The following is a 12,470-nucleotide window of genomic DNA, read 5'->3' as shown; positions in this document are numbered from 1 at the left end:
ACTGCCCTGTGGGCCCATAAAGAGTATTGTTCGTCAGGGCACATGCTCTGGTAATGTTTGGTGTTGCAACAAGCCTCTTTCAAAAAACAAAAAGATGGGGCTGGGAGGGAGCCCTCAAAATAGCGATCTCTAGCAACAACAAAGGGCTGCCAAAAGGGCCCTCGAACATGTGGAGCACCATGCTCTTCCGGCCTCTACGTGGGCACGGCCCACAACTACGACTCTCTAGTTCCTTAGAACCCGAGAGAAGTTTGTTCACTGACTGACTGCTCGTAAGATAGTGGGTACCATCATTTTCCTAACAATAACGAATAATGCCATACTGCGAGATTACCTGGTTTACAAAAATATGATGAGTTATGGCGAAGTTGGTTCCATGCTAGCCATGCAGAGGTACTTGCAGTATAGTTACCCAGAAGAGCTTATAACGGGCTCAATATAGTCCAGTTTCCAGCTTTTGCTAAGAACGTGTCACGCGTTCAGCGTAGGCCTGGCGACTTTTTAAGAAATCGTGAAAATTCCATGTAGTTCGAGATATTCATAAGAGGAACTTTGACTTCTTTTTGATTGATAAACTGCACTATGACAACTATAATGCCGCTATGTTTCACTAGCTTAAGTTAATAATTAGGGTAGAAAATAATATCTGAAATTCGGTTTTCAAACTTCGCGCCAAAGTGACTGCTTTCGACGTTGGACATTTCAGAATGTAATTTTTGTATTTTCGCAGCATTGTTACGATGAAATTTTCTAAGATTTCGTCTGGTGGGCCTGTCGTGCACGATTTAAAGATTTGTATGCTAAGTTCATGGCAGATAACAACGTATTTCATTTTTATCGATTGAAAGATAGGTAGGATCCAGTAGACACCCTCGAAATTGCTTACGTCCAAGTGTGTTGTGCGGGAATCTGAAGGTTGCGTCTCGGCCCACCTTTTCTTTTCTCACGTTTTCTCGATTTCTAAGCGACGTATCGCGCTGAAAGGGGTGTTGTCGTGATTGTGAAATTGTACTTAAATAATAAGAGAAAAATCGTTTCGCTCTTTAGTGTCACTTTAAGGGCTCCTTGCATTACCCTGTATCTGATCATTAACATCGATTAAAAAAGATGCTTTTAACATTCGTCTGTCTATTTTGCACAACGCATATCTATGGAGGTGCAAAAATAATCTGGATTCCAAACTCTCACAATGCCTTTTTAGCAAAAGTGAAGCCACTCTTTGCATCCGAAAATCAAAAAAAAAAAATTACCTCTTTTGGTGAACCCTTAAAATCCTGAATATAACCTGGTTTTGATGCGTTAGTTTAAGTGCTACATGAAATATTTATTTAAAGATTCTTATTCTCAAATTATGTACAAGAATAAGGTATGAACTTGCCACATGACCTCCAGAAACTCGTTTTGACGTCGAGGCTTGCTAAGAAAACTAGTAACAGATAAACATCTTTTGAGTATTATTTGAGTATTAACTTTGAGTATTATTTGACAAACCTTGCCGTAATAAACTCGTCGGACGTGTGAGGAAAATGCTCTATTTTCTTGGCCGAATGCCGATAGTTTATTTTGCCTGACTAAGATGGCTGCCGCAGCCGCCATTTCTCGGCCACAACTTCGATTTTGAGCAGCGATTTTCACTCTAGCAATTTTTTAATCTCGCGTGTATCTAGTGTTTTTGGGCTCCGAAACTGTTAATGACGTATGCACGCATCAAAAGAGCAGCCTTCGGATCTTGAATCATTATAATATTTAAAGAAAATAGTATCTGGGACCAAAAAGAAATTATATTTAATGAATGGATCACTAAACCATGTGCTACCACAATATTTCCAATGGTATTTGTGATACGCCCATTCTGTCACATTTTTTATTTTTTCGTCTCTAATAAATGATTGAGAGAAACTTGAAAGAACAAGATGAAGTGTAGAGGTATCACGCACTTCTGTCTTTTTTCCGATCCCAATTTGTGGGTGGCTGCCAGAAATGAGAGGAACATCGTCATCATCATTATTTGCTACGTAACGACAGGCATCGAACAAGATCGATTGGTGACGCCACTTCAATGCGCTGACGTTCTGTGCTGTCATAAGGCTTGAGCAAGCTGCAAACGTTTGGTGTTCTTCACGGCCGCCGAGCTTTCCTTCCTGCTGACTCCAACGGGGTGTTTCGACGGCGATACCAGACGAAGGTATTGCATCGAGGCCATGTGGAATGGCCATGCCGGCAATCGAGACCGACCATCCACGCAGCGATCTGGCCTATCTTATGATGAGCCATCGTTCGTCCAACCCGGCGGCTCAGGTCAGCTTCGAAGCCAGCCAGCACAACGACACCGAGGCCCATACGTAACCGTCGAGGATCGTCGAGGCCAGTGGCAGCCAGCGCCACTGGGCCGCCAACCATTCAAGAGTCCCAAGCCCAGGCAAGCCAGTCCTAAGTCATGCCAGGCAAGCCATGCCAAGGAAAGTGGAAGCCAGTCCATGCCCAGGCACCTTGGCCAGGACCAGGCATGGCTGGCGCGACACAGGTGCTATGGCCAGCTGCGAGGTCAATCAGCGCAACGACGCTCAGACCAGTATCTGACCATCGAGGGTCAACGACGTAAAGGAATGGCACGCACACAGCGTTCCTGGCTCTTGACGGCGTTCTACCGGATTTCGGTAGAACATGAAAATGTAAAACTGGGCCTTGCACCTGAATACCTGCAACCGCTTGAAGACGTTCAGAACAACATGAGTGAGCGGATAAAGGTCACAGGTATTCCGAAGGAAATGAAGTTGAAAAACATCAAGCGAAATTACGAAGCTGAGGAAATCACAGCATGTCCATACATTGAGAGCGGACGAGCTTTGTTGCAAGACTCGCCACAGAGCAAAGCAGTCAAGATGGCCAAGGAAAAGCGGCGCACGCTCAAGCGGTTATAATGGCCCACCCCCTTCGACACCCTCTTTTCGCCTTTTCTCTCCCACCCGCGTCTTTTGTACATACGGGGCAGTTGCACCGCTCCAAAGCATGGCCGCCGTACGTTGCAGCGAAAACGGGATGCTCCTCTTGAGAAAAAGTAAAAACGAAAACGAAAAACTCCATTCGTTGCCAGCTCGACGAAAAGATCAGGTGACTCGAGGAAAACAACAAGAGCATTGACATCAAGTAAGATTAGATGAAGGCCCTCTACCTGTATACAGTCGAGACGGTGCCAGCCAGCCGCACTGTCCCGGCTTCCTGTCATCCAACAATCCTATTCCAGACAGGCGAGTCGTATGCTAGCCATTCCCGTGCCATCCAGATGCGCAGGCCACCTTTGGACCTCTGCTGCTGAGTTCAGGGCCGCCCATGCCCACTGCCTTAACCGGGAAGAAAGGATGTGGACGCGCTTGCACGGACGCTGAAGGGGCGTGCAGGCGTTCGAACAAGTCGGGATGTTTTGTCATCCGTTAATTATTTGTTTAGTTGGCTATGACAACACTAATGTTTTTTATAGGAATCGTTATTTGTGTTTATCTTTATTCTTCTGATAAAATAGAAATGCCTGAAATCTCTCGCTTTCCTGGTATCCGGGTAATGAGTTTCTTCAAAAAGAATGGGAATACTTATCGGATATTGATAATTGTCCTCGTAGGATTCTTGTGGGACATCTCCCTTCTTATGTATGATATCAAAACGGATAGGTGTCAACAAGAAAATCACTGGGTTAAGCATTTGGCAAAAGCTGCTCCAAACGGTAAACGTTGCTTTGCACTGTTGACTTTGCAGACTAAAGTATGGGTATGTTTATTGACACCTAAATAATCTGAGATCGCTTTAATAGCGGTAAGGTCCTAAGGTTCTTGCGTTGGTAAACTGTATATTGATTTGCTGGTCTGTCAACTCTATTGATTCATCGTAAAATCGAGGTATACGTAAACTTGTAAGGAAACTGCCATAGAAGCTCACGTATGAAGTATAGTTGACGGCGCGTTTGCCCTGTAGCCATTAACGTATTATAACACACACACACACACACACACAAACGCACACACACACACACACACACACGTCGTATGTATATATATATATATATATATACGACGTGTACAACTGGAAGTGGTATAGTGACGTCCTGCATTCACAATTTATGGCGCACCTTTCATTTGTCTTCTCGCCTTTTGTTTTTTCGTCTATTGTGTGCGTGGCGAAATTCATCAAAGCATTTCCTCAAACCAACTCGCCGTATTTTTTTTACTGTTGCAACATCTATATTAGATACCTCTTATAGACCTGAACAAATAATTTCAGAGTGTGCTTGAATTTACGTGGCTCAAAATTCCTACTTTTTAAGCCCGACAAACATAGTTTCTATGCAACAAATTATTCCTTTGATTTTATATCAGTACTATATAAACTGCTGTGGTAAAAACAGTGTATGTACTACGTGGTTCATCGAAATGCAGCTAGATAAAGCCGACAATTCACTTTGGCTACACTTTCACGAAACTCAGACAAAACAGTTATGATGTTCCGCTCTTATAATTTAGAACATCCTTATCTACAGAGTTTTAACAATATTGTGCGACCGCCAATACGCCGGCATAATGCGACGCCCTTATCCCTGAAGGAGCGGCAATAGTAAGCATGTGCCGACAACAATGTGGGGAACTATGTTATGCGTTGCTTTATTATTCTGCTGTTTCTTTTTCACGTATACTGCTTTTATGAATTGATTGATGCACCAGTCAAGCTTTTGCAAGGTGTCTCTGGAAAACACCGAAGTAATCAGCATATTGAAGATTGACATTATTTAGCATTTTATTTGCTCTAAGATTTTTTTCAGGTGAAGTCAGGAACGTTCTATTATGAAATGTGCCGCCCCCTCCACTTCAGGTCCTTCTCATCACTTTCGTCCAAATTCCAATTCGAAAGTATGCTCTTTGCGGTGTGGTTCGCCTATGCGACGCTTTCGTGTCTCGTGCTCTATTGTACTGAAGATGAGGCAAATGCCGAACAGGGACCCTATATTAAGAAATTACTTGTTCATGCTTTTATTCTGCTGTGATTTGTTCAAGCAGTTACAGATGGGAACGAGCAAACCTTTTAAATACCGGTCAAAAATTTTGCTGCTTCTGGAAAATAATTTTTTCGAAAAAGAATATATCATCTCCGCTGCTCTTTCGATGCTCTTGCGAGCTGTTGAGTAGAACGAATCATTTTTGATATTTATTTTTTCGTACTGAAATGCCAAAAATTTGTTCTGATTTCGTCTCTAATATACCACATCAGCCTTGCTTATGATAACTTGTAGTTGTAGTGGCAGCTCGTAGAGTGGCCACGAATAAAGCTGCAGTGGACTCGAGCTCAGTAGGAAGCTCAACTTCTAAACTTGCACCACAACCTGACCCCAGCGGACCAGGGAGAAGGTGAAAGACTGTGGTTTTTAGCACTATCGAGGCTTAGTTAAGAGTCAGGCTATGGTTGGTTATCACTCAACTCGAATTGTCTTCATGGCTCAAAATACTCTCAAGAAGCTAAAAAGCACACACGTGCCACGGTGCTTATTTTCTGTCTATTGCTTTTCTCTCAGCAAGTATGGACTCACAGAATTGTGCACGCACGATAACTACTAAACACCGTTATGCATCAAGTGAAAATATTTTATTATGCGTGTAATTAATCTCGCCAGCTGCTATAAGTAGCCGCTGCTTATGTAATTGGCAGCTAGCCTAATTGAATTACATATAAATGGAGAGGCTCTCCGGCTTCGTGACGTCATGTAACAAGCAGGCGATTTTGTGGCACACAGAAAATTTTAAATATTGAACAACCAATAGAAAAGACTAGGCCGTAATAAAATGATTTATTGTCTTATTTTTACATGGTCGTGCGTAAGTGGTCATTACGCGATGGACCATTTTCGCGTCGTAGGTTGCCTCGCCTAACAAGCTGGTGTTGTGAGCATGACAGAGACTGTTTACACCAATCATATAAAGCTAACGACTATTTCAAAACTAAGCAATGTGGAATGGTTCAACGTTATAATCACTAACATTTTGTTCTTTCAAAAAAATTTTGATTGCACCGTTTGTATTGGCATAATTATGCAGGTGCCTCAGGCTCCTTAAGAAATGGTAATACAAATACGATGGATGTAAACAAAGTAGTACGCCCCTCTGAGCACAAATTATACTTTTTAAAAATGATGGTTGAGAATAAAATGGGTGTAAACGATGTAGTACACCCCTAACACCACAAAGTATACGTTAAAAAACCTTGAGTAGTTGATAAGAAGTAAACAGTAGTATAAAAATGGCAATATTATTAATATTCGCCCGCTCCAGGAACACTGTTCAGACTATTAGCAAACAAAGCAAATTATAATACACACAAGCCTTAATATATGCAAGAAAGTGTAATACTTATTATTAAAAATATGACAGCAATCATTTCATAAAAAATTATGGTTGATCTCCCCGTCATGGGATCGGCATACAACACGAAAGTAAAATGCGCCTTTACAGGGGTAAATAATCTTTTACTGTACATTGATATAGGAGGGTATGCTGAATGTGTGTTTTTGTGTTTAGCAGTGATAGCCCCATTCATCGTGGATGTATTCTCGTTGAAGCTTGATACTTCTCCATCCCTACGACTAACATCCGCCATGATAAATTTATTAAACAAACTAATGTGGTATTTGTAGATGGTAACCACCAAAGCATAATCAAAGAAAAAGGCGTGATAGTAAAATGAGCTTCGCTTATTGCACGCAAAAATTTGGCTAAGAGACCTTTCTTCGGCCTATTAATCTGGGATTGAACTTCATGGTACATAAGAAAGCGTGTCGGTGGACCTCTGTGTATGCGAATTGATATCTAGTTGCACGCGTGTCGAAGAAGTTCTGTTTATATATATATATATATATATATATATATATATATATATATATATATATATATATATATATATATATATATATATATATATATATATATATATATATATATATATATATATACGGCCACTAAACACACAAAAGCACAATACACTTCAACACGGCTTTAATCTGGCAGCCATTGCCACCAGTCTCACTGTTCTCAAAACACTTCGTCCCACTACCAGTCAGTTTACCCCATATCATCTTTCCACCGGGGAGGAGAGAGGAGGTAGAAGAAGAAGAGAGGGTGGGAGATACCATTGTTTCTTGAGGGCAGTTCTATCTACGTTCTTGACCAAGTTGCAGTGCATGGTGCAGCACTGAACGCTGCGGACAGTCTTTGCGATGACGAACCGTCCTCAATCTCAAGACACAGGCCCTTGTGAAAAACTTGCACGGGATGATAAAAGAGCTGTTGTCGTCAAAGGTGAGCTTGGGCATAATCTTGTGCCACACGGTACGTGACTTCGCCTGCCGGATCATGAACAACGCACTCTCCCATTGCGCTGCTTTTTCAATGGTGTTTTCCAAAGTATGAACCTGGTCCTCGTAACTTCTCTCTTGGCTCGGCGGTCTCTCCAGGACCATCTTAGTTGTCACCAGCTGTTGAAGAGCAGGTTCCTGGTTGATGTTGTTCAGCTCAAAATGAGAGTGACGTATGTCTTCCACCTCTTTACCGTGCCCTGATATTCCAACGTTAGACGTAGAGGTTCCATAGCCACCTGTCTTCGGTGGTTCCCGGAAAGCTGTTTGAATTGAGTAAAGTAGAGGCTTGAGCTGTTCCTCTGATTTCCATGGTTGACAATGTAGCTTAAAGAAAAGGTTCCTGGATGTGTCTTGCACGGTCATTTTGGTTTGTACCGGCTGCGATAGAAAGTCGCAAGAAGCAAACGCCAGGCTCAGGAGATGTACTTCAGCAAAGTCGTCAAATTTTCTTTTCTTCTTTCTTCAGCGTCTGCGTCGTGCTTCTCCACTTGTTCCATTCGCATTCGCCAGATTCTCTGAGCTCCTGCTCTCAAAAAAGCTGAGTGGTGTCATTTCGCATACGGCCATCTCCCCCGTTTTGTTCACCTCGTTGCACTCGTTTCGACGTCGTTCTCCGCATGCGTCCTCCTCATTATTACACGCACCGCCAACACAGCACATCGGTTCATCTTGCCGCACGCTTGGCCATAAGTCTTCATTGTCATCAGTCACGTCATGTAGTCTCACCTCAAAAGAAGTGGCAGCTATAATCAAGCAAAGACTGCCGGATGCCTTTCCCGCCATCACATGGTTCTCAGCATAGGCCTGCGCCAGGGGGGGGGGGCAGCAGAGAGTGCCCTTGCCCCCAGTAACCGGAAATGGTGGTGCAATGTCAGCCCCACACATTGACATATTAGGAAGGTGGACTGTGACCTGGGGTGGTTGGTGGGCGCAAAGTCAGCCCCTTACATTCCCACGATAGGGAGGGGGCGCGGCGATGAACCGTATCTGAAGGTAAAAACTGCGCACGCACGCCTATGGAACCAATGTTCAGTTTGCCATATATGAAGGTTTTCGCGCCAGCATCGACCAAGAACTGCCACAGCGCCATGTCCTGGAATACTCTTTCGAGGAGAGAGTACACGGTATCACGAGAGCTTCATTCACTGTCTTTGCTGTTCCTTAAGCTGCTATTCCTCCTTTCTATTGGCAGTGCCAAACATGGTTGTGGGCAGCATTTTCTTTTGGGGAGTGCCAACTAGCGTTGTCTCGAGGATGGAGGAGGGAGAAAGCACCGCTGTAGCTTTAGCCTAGGTTATGTCATGTGTTGGTGTGGCTTGAGAAAGGGGAGCAAGTACCCCTTCTGCACCCCCTTGCTGACACCCATGGTGCCAAGCACTAGCTTTAACACATAATTTCCAACATTTTTGTAATCACCTGCGAGGATAAGAACCTACGAAGAATACACGCGATCGCAACGAATGGATGGCTTGAAATAGGAAGGGTGTAGAGCTCGTTGTAGGGGCGAATATTGTAGTATGGAACAGCCAACGGAAGAGAGGAAAATGCGCAATCTTGATTTTCGCAGTTCCGAAACGTTCCGCTAGCCCCCTTTGATCTTATAGGAGGGTCGGCGATCGTGCGATAATCTTCCCATTGCGTGAACTATACTTAGATCCGAGCAAAGTCAATCTATTTGAGTTATAGTTCATGACCAAGCATGAGGTCTTACGTTCCGCGATGGTCCCGATACGCTATACAATACGAGTTTTGAGCACAACTTCGACCCACTACTCTCTTTTCACGAAATAGTGAAACACAACGAGCTTGGCCTCCGGAAATTCCCTTCCCGCACTCAAAGCTGACTTGACCTCAAATTACACATTGAGAATGTCACTAACTGGATCTTTCTCATAGAGAGGAAGGTTTTGTCGCTTACCTCTAAACATCGACTCACACTTCATTGTGGGCAATGAAGAGTATTGCTCGTTAGCGCACATATTCTGGTAACATTCCGCGTTACAACATGCCTCTTATTAAACAAGGAGATTGAAAGAGAGCCCTCAAAAGTGGCGATCTCCAGCAACAGCTAAGGGCTGTCCAAAGGCAATTCGATCAGGTAGAGAACGATGGTCTTCCGGTCTTTACGTGAGCGTGGCCCACAACTACGACTATGTAGTTCAGTAAAACCGGAGTGATGTTTGTTGACTGACTGACTGCTCGTAAGGCAGTGGGTACCATGCTTCTCATATTCATATTCACAAGAAGAACATTGACTTCTTTTAGAATGATACACTGAACTCTGACAACTATAATGCCATACGTTTCACAATCATAAATTTATTATTAGGGTAGAAAATGTGACTTGAAGTTCGGTTTTTAAACTTGGCGACAAAATGACTGCGCGTTACGTTAGACATTTCTGAATGTAAATTATGTATTTTCGCGGCATTGGTGTGGTGTAATTTTCTAAGATTTCGTCTGGTGGGCCTGTCGTGCACGATTTAAAACTTCGTATGTTAAATTCAAGGCAGATAACAATGTATTTCATTTTTGTTTATTGAAAGATAGGTAGGACCCCGTAGACACCTTCCACATATCTTACGTCATGGTGTCTGGTGCAGGAATCTCAAGGTGCCGTTTTAACTCACCTTTTGTTTTCGCATCTTTCCCGCTTTCTATGTGTCGTGTCGCACTAAAAATGGTGTTTTCGTGATTCTGAATTGGCACTTTTATAATACGCGAAAAATCGTTTCGCTGTTTAACGTCACTTTAAGGGCTCCTTGCATTATCCTGATTCTTATCATTAACCTCGATTCAAAAAGGATGCTTTTAACATCCGTCCATCTATATTGCACAACACATTACTATGTAGGTGCAAAAAAATTATGAATTCCAAACTCCCACAATGCTTTTTCAGCAAACGTGGAGCCAGCGTTTGCCTTCGAAAATCTCAGAAAAATGCCCCTGTATTGCTGAGCACTTAAATATAACCTGGTTTAATGTGTTAATGTAAATGCGACATGAATTATTTATTAAAATATTCTTATTCGCAAAATATGTACAACAACAAGCTATGAATTGGTGACCGGACCTCCAACAAAATTTGTCATGATGTCGAAGCTTAATAGGAGATTTTTTAACAGGTAAACATCCTTTTAGTATCTGAACAAAAAACAATGCCGTAATAAACTCGTCGGGCATGTGAGAAAAACGCTCCATTTTGCTTCACCGAATGCCGATGGTTTATTTTGACCTGACTAAGATGGCTGCCGCAGGTGCCTTTGTTGGAAACAACTTCAATTCTGAGCAGAAATTTTTACTCCAACAATTTTTTTAACCCTCGCCCGTATCTGGTGTTTTTGGGCTCCAAAACTGTTTACGACACATGCACGCCTCAAAAGCGCAGCCTTCGAGATTCATTACAACATTCAAAGAAATCTGTATCTGGGATCAAAAAAGAAATTATTGTATTGAAAGGTTCCCTAAACCATGTGCTAGCACATTACTTCCAATGGGATTAGTGAGACGCCCACTCAACCATACTTTTTTTTGTCTCTAATAAATGATTGAGAGTAAGTTGAAGAAGAAGATGAATTGTGAAGGTATCACGCACTTCTGTCTTCTTTCCGATCCTTCTTTGTAGGCGGCTGCAAGAAATGAGAGGAATATCCTCATCATCTTCATTTGCCATGTAACTGAGAGGCATCGAACAAGTGCAATTGGTGACTTCGCTTCGATGCGCTGACGTTCCGTGCTGTCATAAAGCTTGAGCAAGCTGCGAACGTTTGGTGTTCTTCACGGTGGCCGAGCGTTCCTTCCTGCTGACTCCAACAGGATGTTTTCGACGGCAATAGCAGACGACGGTATTGGATCGAGGCCATGTGGAACCATGCAAGTGGTCGAGAGCGACCATCCGCGCAGCGATCTGGCTTACCTTATAGTGAGCCATCGCACGTCCGACCCGGTCGCTCAGGTAAGTTTCGATGCCAGCCAGCAAAACGACACCGAGACCCATACCTAACCGTCGAGGATCGTCGAGGACAGTGCCAGCCAGCGCCACTGGGCTGTCAACCATTCAAGAGTCCCAAGCCTAGGCAAGCCAGTCCTAAGCCATGCCAGGCAAGCCATGCCCAGGAAAGAGGAAGCCAGTCCATGTCCAGGCACCTTGGTCAAGGTCAAGCATGGCTGGCCCGACACAGGTGCTATGGCCAGCTGCGAGGTCAATCAGCGCAACGACACCCAGACCAGTATCTGACCGTCGAGGGTCAACGACGTAAAGGAATGGCACGCACACAGCGTTACTGGCTTGTGACGGCCTTCTTTCGGGATTCATCTTACTTCGAGGCTCGAAGTTCGAAAATACTGAGTGTCAAGGAGGGCAACAATGACAAGGAGGGTGAAGAGATGGAGCAGCAGACACTCAAAAGTGAAACACAAACAACAAGGACTCGAAATCCTCCTTCGGATCTGAAGATGACAGTTTGGAGATCTACAGGGAATATCTTGAAACGAGGCGATCGGAGTACATTGATGGCATGACTGACCTCGAGCGACAGTTTGTGCACCCTAAGGAACAGCTTTACCTTGAGCGAGCAAACCAAAAAGAATTGAAACTGGAAGATGTAAAACTGGGCCTTGCACCTGAATACCTGCAACCGCTTGAAGACATTCAGAGCAACATAACGAAGCGGATAAAGGTCACAGATATTCTGAAGGAAATGAAGTTGAATAACATAAAGCGAAAGTGCGAAGCTGAGGAAATTGCAGCATGTCCATATATTGAGAGTGGACGAGCTTTGTTGCAAGACTGCATTCGATGCGAGCTCGACGAAAAGATCAGGTGACTCGAGGAAAACCACGAAAGCATTTACATCAAGTAAGATTAGATGACGGCCCTCTATTGGTATACAGTCGAGACGGTGCCAGCCAGCGGCACTGTCCAGGCTTCCTGTTATCCAATAATCCTGTTCCAGACAGGCAAGTCGTATGCTGGCCATTCCCGTGCCATCCAGATGCGCAGGCCACCTATGGACCTCTGCTGCTGAGATCAGGGCCGCCCATGTCCACTGCCTTTATCGGGGAGGAGGGATGTGCACGT

The 12,470-nt window shown here is 43.8% G+C and overlaps 1 pseudogene; it reads left to right on the top strand.

Moving 5' to 3' along the window:
* Positions 1-11,251: 11,251 nt before the first annotated feature.
* LOC142775087 (uncharacterized) lies at positions 11,252-12,252 on the top strand (annotated as a pseudogene).
* The last annotated feature ends 218 nt before the right edge of the window (positions 12,253-12,470 follow it).

Source organism: Rhipicephalus microplus, chromosome X (genome assembly GCF_043290135.1).
Source record: "Rhipicephalus microplus isolate Deutch F79 chromosome X, USDA_Rmic, whole genome shotgun sequence".
NCBI classification, from domain to species: Eukaryota; Metazoa; Arthropoda; class Arachnida; order Ixodida; family Ixodidae; genus Rhipicephalus; species Rhipicephalus microplus.
The sequence above is the reverse complement of the archived record's forward strand: the minus strand, read 5'-3'. Positions and strand labels throughout refer to the sequence as shown.